The 18650-nt window shown below is 32.1% G+C and overlaps 1 protein-coding gene across 1 annotated transcript in view; it reads left to right on the top strand.

Moving 5' to 3' along the window:
* Positions 1–18650, top strand: part of SMSr (Sphingomyelin synthase related) — a 208580-nt gene that overhangs the window by 129640 nt on the left and 60290 nt on the right. The window lies entirely within an intron of this gene.

Raw genomic sequence — 18650 nt, 5'->3', positions numbered from 1 at the left:
GCGCCACCTGTCAGCGAATAGATAAACCGAATTGCGCCAAAAGGTTTGAGTCCCTGATTAACGCGCGTAAAAGGTTTAAAATCTTAGCTAAAAGTATTTCATATTGTAGGTAAATTTAAAGATTTTGGAGTAAATACATTTTGAGCGATAACTCAGTTATCGATTAATTTATCGAAATATCAAAAAATTCAAATGAAACCTGTGACCTTCCTCTATTGTTTGATGCCCATATTGCACGCATATTTAGAGGTTTTAGGTAACCTCATTTTAACCGATTATCGTAATATGGCAGCGTGAAATAATTTTTTTTGGTACGCCACTGTATCTATTCATGAATTTGATTTTTAATTTATATGAAGCTGAAAAAAAACTTTGCAAAGGGATTCTTTGATATTTGTTTGGAAACTAAGTGTATTTTCCTTCGTTTTTCAAAAAAAAATCCTTAAAAGTAGCTTAATTATAGCTTAAGCAACTATATCTTTTTTGTTTCTCACGCGATTTTAATAAAATAAGTTCTAGATTCCCTTCTGGATTACAGGCTATCCATCTGTGAAAGTCTCATAAAAATCCATTTGTTAGTTTCCGAAATTATCGATATCATACAGACAAACAGACAAACCGACAAGACAAACAGAAAAAAGGAATTCAAGGGGTTGTGTAGCGCAATATATAGCTTCTCCAACCCAATTGTCAACCTCACCTTCGAGCGGCGAATCCCGTTTCACTAACAGACGAGGCTCTGGCGATCCCAAGCTCCTCATGAAACTTGGGGGTGGGGAGGGAGGGATGGCCTGAAGGTTCAATGTGGCCATATAAATCGTTCCCGAGATGGTCGGGCCAGCACCTTAATGGTGCTGTGTTACCGGAGCGTATCGGATCTGTATCCGACAAAGGACCATCACATCGATAACACTCCCCAAAGCCTTCGGGGAGTAACCTAATCGCTACAACAACAACAACAACAACAACAACAAACAGAAAAAAGTGGTGCCGATGGATTCTACGACATTCCAAACGTCAAGTACACTCATTGTTTTTTTAGAAATCTTGGATGTACAGACACGATTTTCTAGAGATTTATTATAGTATTATTATTATTATTATTATTATAGTATAGATAGAAGAAGATAGATTTCCTTCGTTTTTCAAAAAAAAAAATCCTTAAAAGTAGCTTAATTATAGCTTAAACAACTATATCTTTTTTGTTTCTCACGCGATTTTAATGAAATAAGTTCTAGATTCCGTTCTAGATTACAGGCTATCCATCTGTGAAAGTCTCATAAAAATCCATTCGTTAGTTTCCGAGATTATCGATATCATACAGACAAACAGAAAAAAGTGGTGCCGATGGATTCTACGACATTCCAAACGTCAAGTACACTCATTTTTTTTTAGAAATCTTGGATGTACAGACACGATTTTCTAGAGATTTATTATAGTATAGGAGATAGATAGAAGATAGATAGATAGATAGATAGATTGTAGGTAAATTTATAGATTTTGGAGCAAATACATTTTGACCGATAACTCAGTTATCGATTAATTTATCTAAATATCACAAAATTCAAATGAAACCTGTGATCTTCCTCTATTGTTTGATGCCCATATTGTACGCATATTTAGAGGTTTTAGGTAACCTCATTTTAACCGATTATCGTAATATGGCAGCGTGAAATAATTTTTTTTTGGTACGCCACTGTATCTATTCATGAATTTGATTTTTAATTTATATGAAATTGAAAAAAAACTTTGCAAAGGCATTCTTTGATATTTGTTTGGAAACTAAGAGCATTTTCCTTCGTTTTTCAAAAAAAAAATCCTTAAAAGTAGCTTAATTATAGCTTAAAAAACTATATCTTTTTTGTTTCTCACGCGATTTTAATGAAATAAGTTCTAGATTCCCTTCTGGATTACAGGCTATCCATCTGTGGAAGTCTCATAAAAATCCATTCGTTAGTTTCCGAGATTATCGATATCATACAGACAAACAGAAAAAAGTGGTCCCGATTGATTCTACGACATTCCAAACGTCAAGTACACACATTTTTTTTTAGAAATCTTGGATGTATAGACACGATTTTCTAGAGATTTATTATAGTATAGATAGAAGAAGATAGATTTCCTTCGTTTTTCAAAAAAAAAAAATCCTTAAAAGTAGCTTAATTATAGCTTAAACAACTATTTTTTTTTTTGTTTCTCACGCGATTTTAATGAAATAAGTTCTAGATTCCCTTCTGGATTACAGGCTATCCATCTGTGAAAGTCTCATAAAAATCCATTCGTTAGTTTCCGAGATTATCGATATCATACAGACAAACAGACAAACAGAAGAATGTGGTGCCGATGGATTCTACGACATTCCAAACGTCAAGTACACTCATTTTTTTTTTTTTAGAAATCTTGGATGTACAGACACGATTTTCTAGAGATTTTTTATAGTATAGAAGATAGATAGATAGATAGAAGATAGATAGATTGTAGGTAAATTTATAGATTTTGGAGCAAACACATTTTGACCGATAACTCATTTATCGATTAATTTATCTAAATATCACAAAATTCAAATGAAACCTGTGATCTTCCTCTATTGTTTGATGCCTATATTGTACGCATATTTAGAGGTTTTAGGTGACCTCATTTTAACCGATTATCGTAATATGGCAGCGTGAAATAATTTTTTTTTTTTGGTACGCCACTGTATCTATTCATGAATTTGATTTTTAATTTATATGAAATTGAAAAAACAACTTTGCAAAGGCATTCGTTGATATTTGTTTGGAAACTAAGTGCACTTTCCTTCGTTTTTCAAAAAAAAATCCTTAAAAGTAGCTTAATTATAGCTTAAACAACTATATCTTTTTTGTTTCTCACGCGATTTTAATGAAATAAGTTCTAGATTCCCTTCTGGATTACAGGCTATCCATCTGTGAAAGTCTCATAAAAATCCATTCGTTAGTTTCCGAGATTATCGATATCATACAGACTAACAGACAAACAGAAAAAAGTGGTGCCGATGGATTCTACGACATTCCAAACGTCAAGTACACTCATTTTTTTTTTAGAAATCTTGGATGTACAGACACGATTTTCTAGAGATTTATTATAGTATAGAAGATAGATAGATAGAAGATAGATAGATAGAAGATAGATAGATAGATAGATAGATTGTAGGTAAATTTATAGATTTTGGAGCAAATACATTTTGACCGATAACTCAGTTATCGATTAATTTATCTAAATATCACAAAATTCAAATGAAACCTGTGATCTTCGTCTATTGTTTGATGCCCATATTGTACGCATATTTAGAGATTTTAGGTAACCTCATTTTAACCGATTATCGTAATATGGCAGCGTGAAATAATTTTTTTTTGGTACGCCACTGTATCTATTCATGAATTTGATTTTTAATTTATATGAAATTGAAAAAAACTTTGCAAAGGCATTCTTTGATATTTGTTTGGAAACTAAGTGCATTTTCCTTCGTTTTTCAAAAAAAAAAATCCTTGAAAGTAGCTTAATTATAGCTTAAACAACTATATCTTTTTTGTTTCTCACGCGATTTTAATGAAATAAGTTCTAGATTCCCTTCTGGATTACAGGCTATCCATCTGTGAAAGTCTCATAAAAATCCATTCGTTAGTTTCCGAGATTATCGATATCATACAGACAAACAGACAAACAGAAAAAAGTGGTGCCGATGGATTCTACGACATTCCAAACGTCAAGTACACTCATTTTTTTTTAGAAATCTTGGATGTACAGACACGATTTTCTAGAGATTTATTATAGTATAGATAGATAATAATCGTGAAAATATAAAAAAATAAAACCTTACCTTCGGTTGCAAAGAATGCATTTTAAAGAAATCGTAATCCCTATCTAATTTAGCATTCTCACTCAAAGAATATCGTTCAATCAAAATCTGCTTTAATGCAGAGAATTTACTCGTCTCTGGAGGATTTTGAACGAAATATAAAATTGTCATAATTACATCTTGAGGAAGCGCAGTTATGACATATTCATATTTGATTACTTCCTGAGTTATATTTTCTCTATTAAATTGCATTTCGGCATGGATGAACCATGTCTCTGGGAAATTTAACTGATGTTGAAAAATTTTCATTATTATTCTGATTCGCATATGGATTTATAAATTCATCTTGAAAATTATAATTTTGTAAGTCGATAAGCGAATCATTCTGTTGATGTGTTGGTGTAGATGTATGTGTGCTTTGTGGTGGAGAATGAAACATAATTATTTAAAATGAAATAATTAAAAATAGATAATATATATACCTATATATGATTTAAAATATTTCAAAATCGCACAAAATTCCTCTTTATTCGCACTTCTAAAATTGCACTCGCCGTCTCTTCCTCCTGATTCAATTTGGCCCTTTTATTTATTTAATCAATTTTTATAAATTAATTATTATAATACCTAGGACCGTAATTTCGTTTGTATGAGCGCTTGTCTTCATTAAATATAATTATTATTGATACAACAGATTTTTACTCACTGTGTCACTAATAACTTCTTAATGAAAGAATGGTATATGATGGAGATATTATGCAATGGCTTTAAAAGAGATTGAGGCTCTGATAGATTGATTGATGCTTGTTTCACTGTTTTGAAGCATTTGTATTTGACAATAAATAAGTTGATCTATATGCTGTGTCAGATTGCTCATGAGTGTGATGTTCTTGTATACCTTTATTATATTCACTGGTTCTTACTGCTGACGTTGTACTTAAATTTTTTAATCTGAAAGTTTGATTTAGCGCGCAGCACTTAATAATCGTTAACTTGACCGCGCGCTCGATGTTAGCGACTTATTGTACAAAAAGCTATTCACAGTTGGTTATTTTTTCTTTTTAATTGTTTTTTTTTTTTGCTTTGATTGTATTGCTTTTACTACAGTTTTCTACTTTTGTTTAATAATTTTTATATTTAATTTGTTTTTATAGATGACATGCAATTGTGTTAAATTAGCCAGTTTTTTTGTTATGATGTTATAGTTGATGGGTTTGGTTGATATGATCTTCGATCAAGTTTCTTAATAACTGAACGCATCCGCTTTATGCAGCAAATACACGCTTCCAAAATACTCTTTAAGCAAATAAAATTTCTATGCGTTTATGGTTTGCTTACAATTTTCTTTAAAATTTAACTTCACTTTAAAAAGCGGTTAACTTTTTACTAACAACTGATTTTATATTTAACTAAATGCATCTCATGCGTTTTTTAGTTTTATATCTTCGACTGCAGCTCAGCTAGACATCAGCGCTTGCGCTTCAAGACTATTCTGGCTGTCCAACAGAATTATTCACTTTCATTTAAAGCTTCTTTAATTAACATCTCTCCTGGCAGGGTCGCCAATTTGGAGATGGTGCATTAAAAAAACTTAATACAAATTATTGAGATAGTTTTATAATGATCAATGTCTTTTTATTGAATGAAAATTTTTGAAATATAAATATTTAAATAACTTGATAAATATTAAAACAATTCAAAGTAGAACAGAAGTTAAGTTGTATTAAAATTTAAATTAAAACATTAAGATTAATACAATAAAAGTACCCTACACAAGTTTCAATAAAAGCGATGATATTGTAATTACAGTTAAATGATTTCAAGTACAGTTCAGTTAGTTTCGTGTTTATTTATTTATTTATTTTATTTATTTATTTATTTATTTACTCATCTTGAATTTGTTACATTTCTTACAGACTAATGAAATATATAAAGACTTAACTACTAATTTAGTATTTCGTTAAGTAACAATTTAAAAGTATTTTCAGAGTAGGAAAAGTCCAAAATTGACGAATTTGAGAGCAAGTTAAACTCTTTAAGAGCTCTGGAAAGAGAAGCATTTGCAGCATAATTAGTTCTTGCCAATCCCACAAGAAAATACGCATTATTTCTTAGGCATATATGTGGAATAGCAAGGATAATGCGTTCTAACAGGTACGGACAATCAACAGCCCCACGGATTAAATTAAAAACAAATATTAAAGAGAGAAAAGTTCTCCTGCAGTTCAAAGTCTTAATATTGATAAGCAAACATCTGGATTCATAGGAAGGAGAAGGAGGATCAAAATGAAGGGGACGTAGAGCGTACTTAATAAATACTTTTTGAATTTTTTCCAGACGATAAATATGACAAGCATAATACGGCCGCCAAATAAATACGGCATATTCCAATTTCGAACGTACGAAAGTATTATATAGTGATTTTAAAGTATATGGGTCAGTGAAATCAGAACTGAATCGTCGAACAAAAGCCAACATCGAGTAAGCCTTAGCTATTGTAAAGTTTAAATGACTATGAAAAGAAAACTTAGAATCAAAGACCACCCCAAGATCAGTGACCTCGGGCACAGTTCTTAGTTGCGCGCCCCCAATGTGGTAGGAAGTAGGAATGAGTAAACGGGATTTATAATAAGGAACATGATAGCATTTTTTAATATTTAACGCAAGTTTATTATTTTTGCACCAAGTAACTACATTATCTAGGTCCTTCTGAAGTTTAATTGAATCGGAGGGGCAAGTAATCTTGTTGAAAATCTTCATATCATCTGCGTATAGCAGGAATTGCGAATATTAAAAACAGCTGGCAATATCATTAATGAAAATCACAAAAAGAATAGGGCCCAGTATGCTTCCTTGAGGAACGCCTGAAGAAGCTATGAAGGGATATGAGGTCATACCATCAACTACCACGGTACAACTACGGTTGGAGAGATATGATTTAATCCATTTCAAAAAAACAGAATGAAAACCAAAACAATGTAATTTCGATAGTAGAATACTATGATTAACTTTATCGAAGGCTTTTGAAAAGTCGGTATACACCAGGGATGCACCTTAACGTTAAGCTAATCGTTTATCAAAAAATTTCCACCGTTTCCGTTGAAACACTTCGAAATATTATCGATAAAGAAATTATCAAGATAAATTGTATCTCGTTTTTAACCGAAACGAAAAGCTTTCGTTAACGTTAAAAACGTTAACAAAAACGCGATACTTTATGTTTGAATTGTGCTGGCAATGCTATAGCCATGGTGAAGCCGTAAGGTGGCAACAACGAGCGCACATACACACACAAACTCTATGTAATTTGTTTGTGTAATTCGTTGGTGGTAATGTCAAAAATACTCTGAGAAATGTTTGTACTGTCAAAATTCATGAGAAAAGTTGCAATCAGCTTGGCTAATGCTTTCACCTTTAATGACTCCGCCATCAATCAGCTTTGCCAGCATAGTTTGAAATTAATAATCAACATAAACGATTTGATTTCGTTTTGATATGGCAGAAAACGAAACGAAATCATTTCGTTAATTTGACGATCTTAACGTTAATAAACGAAACGAAATGGCTTCGTTTCGTTTATTAACGTTGATTATCGTAACGAAATGATATCGTTTCGTTGGTTAAGCATGCTGCCATAGTGTCATATTTTATTGACACTTTTTCCCCGTGCTCTGGGATGTATTAACATTATTTGTCTTTCTTCTATTCTAATTTAAAAATTTTTTCAATTAAGAAAAAATTTATCATAACAATAATAATGATAAAAAATTATTGTTAGGCCTTGAGCTCGATTCGAACCCGCGATCTATATCTTTTTTGTTTCTCACGCGATTTTAATGAAATAAGTTCTAGATTCCCTTCTGGATTACAGGCTATCCATCATAAAAATCCATTCGTTAGTTTCCGAGATTATCGATATCATACAGACAAACAGACAAACAGAAAAAAGTGGTGCCGATGGATTCTACGACATTCCAAACGTCAAGTACACTCATTTTTTTTTAGAAATCTTGGCTATACAGACACGATTTTCTAGAGATTTATTATAGTATAGGAGATAGATAGAAGATAGATAGATAGATAGATAGATTGTAGGTAAATTTATAGATTTTGGAGCAAATACATTTTGACCGATAACTCAGTTATTGATTATTTTATCTAAATATCACAAAATTCAAATGAAACCTGTGATCTTCCTCTATTGTTTGATGCCCATATTGTACGCATATTTAGAGGTTTTAGGTAACCTCATTTTAACCGATTATCGTAATATGGCAGCGTGAAATAATTTTTTTTTGGTGCGCCACTGTATCTATTCATGAATTTGATTTTTAATTTATATGAAATTGAAAAAAAACTTTGCAAAGGCATTCTTTGATATTTGTTTGGAAACTAAGTGCATTTTCCTTCGTTTTTCAAAAAAAAATCCTTAAAAGTAGCTTAATTATAGCTTAAACTACTATATCTTTTTTGTTTCTCACGCGATTTTAATGAAATAAGTTCTAGATTCCCTTCTGGATTACAGGCTATCCATCTGTGAAAGTCTCATAAAAATCCATTCGTTAGTCTCCGAGATTATCGATATCATACAGACAAACAGACAAACAGAAAAAAGTGGTGCCGATGGATTCTACGACATTCCAAGCGTCAAGTACACTCATTTTTTTTTTAGAAATCTTGGATGTACAGACACGATTTTCTAGAGATTTATTATAGTATAGATAACAATTAATTGCATATTTGAAGCAAATGTTTTTTGCATTTCCAGATTTTATGCTCATTTTAGACATTTAACAATTAATTGCAAAACACCGTGGTGTGATGGTAGCGTGCTCCGCCTACCACACCGTATGCCCTGGGTTCACACCCCGGGCAAAGCAACATCAAAATTTTAGAAATAAGGTTTTTCAATTAGAAGAAAATTTTTCTAAGCGGGGTCACCCCTCGGCAGTGTTTCTGGCAAGCGCTCCGGGTGTATTTCTGTCATGAAAAGCTCTCAATGAAAACTAATCTGCCTTGTAGATGCCGTTCGGAGTCGGCATAAAACATGTAGGTCCCGTCCGGCCAATTTATAGGGAAAAATCAAGAGGAGCACGACGCAAATTGGAAGAGAAGCTCGGCCTTAGATCTCCTCGGAGGTTGTCGCGCGTTTCATTTATTTTTTATTTATTTAATTGCAAATTTGACCCAAATGTTTTTTGCATTTCCAGATTTTATGCTCATTTTAGATATAGCACGTCTTATAGTGAACAAAAAATAAATAAATTTGCTACAAAGATATTACACTAAAATTTGTATATTGTCTAATGCTAATTTATTTTGATATTTTTTATTTTATTTTATTATATTATCTTTTATCACGTTGTATATTAAATTTGCTACAAAGATATTACATTAAAATTTTTATATTGTCTTTTATGCTAATTTATTTTGGTATTTCTTATTTTATTTTATTATATTATCTTTTATTTCAACTTAGTTTATTATCATTTAAATGCAACTTGATTGAATCGGAAAAGTTCACGTTGTATATTAAACGAAAAAAACGACCCAAAAACGTTTTCGATTTTAGGTCGATATATTGCATAGGCCGTATATTACTCTACTATCTATATATTAATACGCTAACAAAATTTCCATACAACCAATTGACAGGCTGTTTCGCATACGTAGCATACGTAAAATCATATAAAAGTTATATGAATCGATTCGTACTGATCAGCCGCAGTGCATAGGCCTATTTTTGTTAACAAATATTACTCTATTTGTTTATAATTAATAGAAAAAGTTTTCTGTAAATTCGAAAATCTATGCAACTATCGAAATTGCCATCTGTAGGACGCATTATGTTCACAAACCCCCCTGAGTACAAAGCTCCAAATGCTCAATTGTCGCGTTGCTCAAATGTTTCATCTGTACATATGTATGTATATTTTCGTAGCCGCCAAACGGTGAGAGAACTAATGCTACACTCATTTTCAGTTCAAATAAAATATTTATTTTATTATTTTATCTTTTATTTCAAGTTAGTTTATTATTATTTAAATGCAACTTGATTGAATCGGAAAATTTCACGTTGTATATTAAACGGAAAAAAACGGCCCAAAATCGTTTTCGATTTTAGGTCGAAATATTGCATAGGCAGTATATTACCTAGTGTCTATATATTAATACTCTAACAAAATTTCCATACAATCAATTGACAGGCTGTTTCGCATACTTAGCATACGTAAAATCATATAAAAGTTATATGAATCGATTCGTATTGATCAGCCGAAGTGCATAGGCCTATTTTTGGTAACAAATATTACTCTATTTGTTTATAATTAATAGAAAAAGTTTTTTGTAAATTCGAAAATCTGTGCAACTATCGAAATTGCCATCTGTAGGACGCATTATGTTCACAAACGCCCCTGAGTACAAAGCTCCAAATGCTCAATTGTCGCGTTGCTCAAATGTTTCATCTCTACATATGTATATATTTTTACACGCCAAACGGTGAGAGAACTACTGCTTCGCTCATTTTCAGTTCAAATGCATTGTCGCGTTGCTCAAATGTTTCATCTCTACATATGTATGTATATATTCGTAGCCGCCAAACGGTGAGAGAACTAATGCTACACTCATTTTCAGTTCAAATAAAATATTGTTTCCCATTGTTGCCAATTACCTATATTTGTCTGTACCAAAATCCTTAAAAAATTGTTCTAAAATAATTGTTAGCGCACAAAAAAACTTTAAAGATAAGTAATAACTTAACCGGCCTATTTTTTTGGACAAATTTTACTTACACGTAAAAGCATAGGTCTTTATTTAGCAGATTCTTTGTTTTTCATTTTAGTTGCTTTAAAAAAAATTAAATCAGAAATAATGAGTCAACTTTTGTTCAAAGTCACTAAATTTATTTGACCCAAATGTCTTTTGCATTCCAGATTTTATGCTCATTTTAGATATAGCACGTCTCATAGTGAACAAAAAATAAATAAATTTGCTACAAAGATATTACATTAAAATTAGTATATTGTCTTTTATGCTAATTTATTTTGATATTTCTTATTTTCTTTTATTATATTATCTTTTAATTCAACTTAGTTTATTATTATTTAAATGCAACTTGATTGAATCGGAAAATTTCACGTTGTATATTAACGAAAAAAAACGACCCAAAAACGTTTTCGATTTTAGGTCGAAATATTGCATAGGCCGTATATTACTCTACTATCTATATATTAATACGCTAACAAAATTTCCATAAAATCAATTGACAGGCTGTTTCGCATACTTATCATACGTAAAATCCTATAAAAGTTATATGAATCGATTCGTATTGATCAGCCGCAATGCATAGGCCTATTTTTGTTAACAAATATTACTCTATTTGTTTATAATTAATAGAAAAAGTTTTTTGTAAATTCGAAAATCTGTGCAACTATCGAAATTGCCATCTGTAGGACGCATTATGTTCACAAACCCCCCTGAGTACAAAGCTCCAAATGCTCAATTGTCGCGTTGCTCAAATGTTTCATCTATACATATGCATACATACTGCTTCGCTCATTTTCAGTTCAAATGCATTGTCGCGTTGCTCAAATGTTTCATCTCTACATATGTATATATTCGTAGCCGCCAAACGGTGAGAGAACTAACCACTCATTTTCAGTTCAAATAAAATATTGTTTCCCATTGGTGCCAATTACCTATATTGGTCTGTACCAAAATCCATAACAAATTGTTCTAAAATAATTGTTAGCGCACAAAAAAACTTTAAAGAGAAGTAATAACTTAACCGGCCTATTTTTTTGGACAAATTTTACTTACACGTAAAAGCATAGGTCTTTATTTAACAGATTCTTTGTTTTTATGCTCAGTTGAGCAAAGCTCACAGAGTATATTAAGTTTGATTGGATAACGGTTGGTTGTACAGGTATAAAGGAATCGAGTTAGATATAGACTTCCATATATCAAAATAATCAGGATCGAAAAAAAATTTGATTGAGCCATGTCCGTCCGTCCGTCCGTTAACACGATAACTTGAGTAAATTTTGAGGTAAATTGATGAAATTGGGTATGTAGGTTCCTGAGCACTCATCTCAGATCGCTATTTAAAATGAACGAAATCGGACCATAACCACGCCCACTTTTTCGATATCGAAAATTTCGGAAAACCGAAAAAGTGCGATAATTCATTACCAAAGAAAGCTAAAACGATGAAACTTGGTAGATGGGTTCACCTTATGGCACAGAATAGAAAACTAGTAAAATTTTGGACAATGGGCGTGGCACCGCCCACTTTTAAAAGAAGGTAATTTAAAACTTTTGCAAGCTGTAATTTGGCAGTCGTTGAAGATATCATGATGAAATTTGGCAGGAACGTTACCCTTATTACTATATGTACGCTTAATAAAAATTAGCTAAATCGGAGAAGGACCAAGCCCACTTTTAAAAAATTTTTTTTTTTAAGTAAAATTTTAACAAAAAATTTAATATCTTTACAGCATATAAGTAAATTATGTCAACATTCAACTCCAGTAATGATACGGTGCAACAAAATATAAAAATAAAAGAAAATTTCAAAATGGGCGTGGTTCCGCCCTTTTTCATTTAATTTGTCTAGGATACTTTTAATGCCATAAGTCGAACAAAAATTTACCAATCCTTTTGAAATTTGGTAGGGGCATAGATATTATGACGTTAACTGTTTTCTGTGAAAAAGGGCGAAATCGGTTGAAGCCACGCCCAGTTTTTATACACAGTCGTCCGTCTGTCCTTCCGCATGGCCGATAACATGATAACTTGAGCAAAAATCGACATATCTTTACTGAACTTAGTTCATGTACTTATCTGAACTCACTTTATCTTGGTATAAAAAATGAACGAAATCCGACTATGACTATGAAAGTGGCCGTTTTCGATATCGAAAATTACGAAAAATGAAAAAAATGCCATTATTCTATACCAAATACGAAAAGAGGGATGAAACATGGTAATTGGATTGGTTTATTGACGCGAAATATAACTTTAGAAAAAACTTTGTAAAATGGTTGTGACACCTACCATATTAAGTAGAAGAAAATGAAAAAGTTCTGCAGGGCGAAATAAAGAACCCTTGAAATCTTGGCAGGTATTACATATATAAATAAATTAGCGGTATCCAACAGATGATGTTCTGGGTCACCCTGGTCCACATTTTGGTCGATATCTGGAAAACGCCTTCACATATACAACTACCACCACTCCCTTTTAAAGCTCTCATTAATACCTTTAATTTGATACCGATATCGTACAAACACATTCTAGAGTCACCCCTGGTCCACCTTTATGGCGATATCTCGAAAAGGCGTCCACCTATAGAACTAAGCCCCACGCCCTTTTAAAAATACTCATTAACACCTTTCATTTGATACCCACATCGTACAAACAAAGTCTAGAGTCACCCCTGGTCCACCTTTATTGCGATACCTCGAAAAGGCGTCCACCTATAGAACTAAGGCCCACTCTCTTTTAAAATACTCATTAACACCTTTCGTTTGATACCCATATTATACAATCGTATTCTAGAGTCACCCCTGGTCCACCTTAATGGCGATATCTCGAAAAGGCGACCACCTATACAACTACCACCACTCACTTTTAAACCCCTCATTAATACTTTAAATTTGATACCCATATCGTACAAACACATTCTAGAGTCACCCCTGGTCCACCTTTATGGCGATATTTCGAGACGGCGTCCACCTATAGAACTAAGGCCCACTCCCTTTTAAAATACTCATTAACACCTTTCGTTTGATGCCCATATTGTACAAACAAATTCTAGGGTCACCCCTGGTCCACCTTTATGGAGATATCTCGAAACGGCGTCCACCTATGGAACTAAGGATTACTCCCTTTTAAAATACTCATTAACACCTTTCATTTGATACCCATATCGTACAAACAAATTCTAGAGTCAACCCTGATCCACCTTTATGGCAATATCCCTAAATGGCGTCCACCTATAGAACTATGGCCCACTCCCTCATAAAATACTCTTTAATGCCTTTCATTTGATACACATGTCATACAAACACATTCCAGGGCTTCCCTGGGTTCATTTTCCTACATGGTTATTTTCCCTTATGTTGTCACCATAGCTCTCAACTGAGTATGTAATGTTCGGGTACACCCGAACTTAGCCTTCCTTACTTGTTCATTTTAGTTGCTTTAAAAAAAATTAAATCAGAAATAATGAGTCAACTTTTGTTCAAACACACTAAATTTATTTGACCCAAGTATTTTTTGCATTCCAGATTTTATGCTCATTTTAGATAAAGCACGTCTTATAGTGAACAAAAAATAAATAAATTTGCTACAAAGATATTACATTAAAATTTGTATATTGTCTTTTATGCTAATTGATTTTGATATTTCTTATTTTATTTTATTATATTATATTATCTTTTATTTCAACTTGGTTTATTATTATTTAAATGCAACTTGATTGGCAGTATATTATCTACTATCTATATATTAATACGCTAACAAAATTTCCATACATTCAATTGACAGGCGGTTTCGCATACTTAGCATACGTAAAATCATATAACAGTTATATGAATCGATTCGTATTGATCAGCCGCAGTGCATAGGCCTATTTTTGTTAACAAATATTACTCTATTTGTTTATAATTAATAGAAAAAGTTTTTTGTAAATTTGAAAATCTGTGCAACTATCGAAATTGCCATCTGTACGACGCATTATGTTCACAAACCCCCCTGAGTACAAAGCTCCAAATGTTCAATTGTCGCGTTGCTCAAATGTTTCATCTCTACATATATATATATTTGTTCACGCCAAACGGTGAGAGAACTACTGCTTCGCTCATTTTCAGTTCAAATGCATTGTCGCGTTGCGCAAATGTTTCATATCTACATATGTATATATTCGTACCCGCCAAACGGTGAGAGAACTAATGCTTAACTCATTTTCAGTTCAAATAAAATATTGTTTCCCATTGTTGCCAATTACCTATATTGGTCTGTACCAAAATCCTTAAAAAATTGTTCTAAAATAATTGTTAGCGCACGAAAAAACTTTAAAGAGAAGTAATAACTTAACCGGCCTTTTTTTTTTGGACAAATTTTACTTACACGTAAAAGCATAGGTCTTTAATTAACAAATTCTTTGTTTTTCATTTTAGTTGCTTTAAAAAAAATGAAATCAGAAATAATCAGTAAAATTTTGTTCAAACTCACTAAATTTATTTATCTACTAGCAGGGTACCCGGCGTTGTTCGGGATGCGTATTTATATTAAAGTGGCCCTTATTTTTTTTTTATTTTATTTAGTGTATGTGTACGACAACCAATCGCACACCTACCAAAGCATCGCAGTACACACTAAAACTTTGCGCCACGTGTCAGCGAATAGATAAACCGAATTGCACCAAAAGGTTTGAGTCCCTTATTAACGCGTGTAAAAGGTTTAAAATTTTAGCTAAAAGTATTTCATATTGGAGGTAAATTTAAAGATTTTGGAGCAAATACATTTTGACCGATAACTCAGTTATCGATTAATTTATCGAAATATGAAAAAATTCAAATGAAACCTGTGACCTTCCTCTATTGTTTGATGCCCATATTGCACGCATATTTAGAGGTTTTAGGTAACCTCATTTTAACCGATTATCGTAATATGGCAGCGTGATATAATTGTTTTTGGTACGCCACTGTATCTATTCATGCATTTGATTTTTAATTTATATGAAGCTGAAAAAAAACTTTGCAAAGGCATTCTTTGATATTTGTTTGGAAACTAAGTGTATTTTCCTTCGTTTTTCAAAAAAAAAAAAAATCCTTAAAAGTAGCTTAATTATACAACTATATCTTTTTACAGGCTATCCATCTGTGAAAGTCTCATAAAAATCCATTCGTTAGTTTCCGAAATTAACAGTCAAACCGACAAACAGACAAACAGAAAAAAGTGGTGCCGATGGATTCTACGACATTCCAAACGTCAAGTACACTCATTTTTTTTTAAGAAATCTTGGATGTACAGACACGATTTTCTAGAGATTTATTATAGCATTATTATTATTATTATTATTATATTATAGATAGAAGATAGATTTCCTTCGTTTTTCAAAAAAAAATCCTTAAAAGTAGCTTAATTATAGCTTAAACAACTATATCTTTTTTGACAATTTTTGTTGTTATATCGGCCTACTGATTTTAAGATCGCGGGTTCGAATCGAGCTCAAGGCCTAACAATAATTTTTTATCATTATTATTGTTATGATAAATTTTTTCTTAATTGAAAAAATTTTTAAATTAGAATAGAAGAAAGAAAAAATTTAGACAACTGCCAAAGCTCGTTGTATAGATCCATTTCGGGAACTGCTAAATTCCTTCATCGGAAACGTTTAGGCGCCGCTGTTATAACCATTCAGCCATCACAGCGGTTTTTTGTTTGTCTTCATTAATCCTACTTCTATTCTGGTTCGTGCCAATTGATATTCACAACACTGCGACATCTGTTGCAGAATGGCTGTGGAAATTGCACTTTGTTTGTTGGCAATGCTGCCATAGTGTCATATTTTATTGACACTTTTTCCCCGTGCTCTGGGATGTATTAACATTATTTGTCTTTCTTCTATTCTAATTTAAAAATTTTTTCAATTAAGAAAAAATTTATCATAACAATAATAATGATAAAAAATTATTGTTAGGCCTTGAGCTCGATTCGAACCCGCGATCTATATCTTTTTTGTTTCTCACGCGATTTTAATGAAATAAGTTCTAGATTCCCTTCTGGATTACAGGCTATCCATCATAAAAATCCATTCGTTAGTTTCCGAGATTATCGATATCATACAGACAAACAGACAAACAGAAAAAAGTGGTGCCGATGGATTCTACGACATTCCAAACGTCAAGTACACTCATTTTTTTTTTAGAAATCTTGGCTGTACAGACACGATTTTCTAGAGATTTATTATAGTATAGGAGATAGATAGAAGATAGATAGATAGATAGATAGATTGTAGGTAAATTTATAGATTTTGGAGCAAATACATTTTGACCGATAACTCAGTTATTGATTATTTTATCTAAATATCACAAAATTCAAATGAAACCTGTGATCTTCCTCTATTGTTTGATGCCCATATTGTACGCATATTTAGAGGTTTTAGGTAACCTCATTTTAACCGATTATCGTAATATGGCAGCGTGAAATAATTTTTTTTTGGTGCGCCACTGTATCTATTCATGAATTTGATTTTTAATTTATATGAAATTGAAAAAAAACTTTGCAAAGGCATTCTTTGATATTTGTTTGGAAACTAAGTGCATTTTCCTTCGTTTTTCAAAAAAAAATCCTTAAAAGTAGCTTAATTATAGCTTAAACTACTATATCTTTTTTGTTTCTCACGCGATTTTAATGAAATAAATTCTAGATTCCCTTCTGGATTACAGGCTATCCATCTGTGAAAGTCTCATAAAAATCCATTCGTTAGTCTCCGAGATTATCGATATCATACAGACAAACAGACAAACAGAAAAAGTGGTGCCGATGGATTCTACGACATTCCAAGCGTCAAGTAGACTCATTTTTTTTTTAGAAATCTTGGATGTACAGACACGATTTTCTAGAGATTTATTATAGTATAGATAACAATTAATTGCATATTTGAAGCAAATGTTTTTTGCATTTCCAGATTTTATGCTCATTTTAGACATTTAACAATTAATTGCAAAACACCGTGGTGTGATGGTAGCGTGCTCCGCCTACCACACCGTATGCCCTGGGTTCACACCCCGGGCAAAGCAACATCAAAATTTTAGAAATAAGGTTTTTCAATTAGAAGAAAATTTTTCTAAGCGGGGTCACCCCTCGGCAGTGTTTCTGGCAAGCGCTCCGGGTGTATTTCTGTCATGAAAAGCTCTCAATGAAAACTCATCTGCCTTGTAGATGCCGTTCGGAGTCGGCATAAAACATGTAGGTCCCGTCCGGCCAATTTATAGGGAAAAATCAAGAGGAGCACGACGCAAATTGGAAGAGAAGCTCGGCCTTAGATCTCCTCGGAGGTTGTCGCGCGTTTCATTTATTTTTTATTTATTTAATTGCAAATTTGACCCAAATGTTTTTTGCATTTCCAGATTTTATGCTCATTTTAGATATAGCACGTCTTATAGTGAACAAAAAATAAATAAATTTGCTACAAAGATATTACACTAAAATTTGTATATTGTCTAATGCTAATTTATTTTGATATTTTTTATTTTATTTTATTATATTATCTTTTACCACGTTGTATATTAAATTTGCTACAAAGATATTACATTAAAATTTTTATATTGTCTTTTATGCTAATTTATTTTGGTATTTCTTATTTTATTTTATTATATTATCTTTTATTTCAACTTAGTTTATTATCATTTAAATGCAACTTGATTGAATCGGAAAAGTTCACGTTGTATATTAAACGAAAAAAACGACCCAAAAACGTTTTCGATTTTAGGTCGATATATTGCATAGGCCGTATATTACTCTACTATCTATATATTAATACGCTAACAAAATTTCCATACAACCAATTGGCAGGCTGTTTCGCATACGTAGCATACGTAAAATCATATAAAAGTTATATCAATCGATTCGTACTGATCAGCCGCAGTGCATAGGCCTATTTTTGTTAACAAATATTACTCTATTTGTTTATAATTAATAGAAAAAGTTTTCTGTAAATTCGAAAATCTATGCAACTATCGAAATTGCCATCTGTAGGACGCATTATGTTCACAAACCCCCCTGAGTACAAAGCTCCAAATGCTCAATTGTCGCGTTGCTCAAA

Source organism: Eurosta solidaginis, chromosome 5 (assembly GCF_040869045.1).
Source record: "Eurosta solidaginis isolate ZX-2024a chromosome 5, ASM4086904v1, whole genome shotgun sequence".
NCBI lineage: Eukaryota > Metazoa > Arthropoda > Insecta > Diptera > Tephritidae > Eurosta > Eurosta solidaginis.
This window is presented reverse-complemented; position numbering and strand designations above follow the sequence as displayed.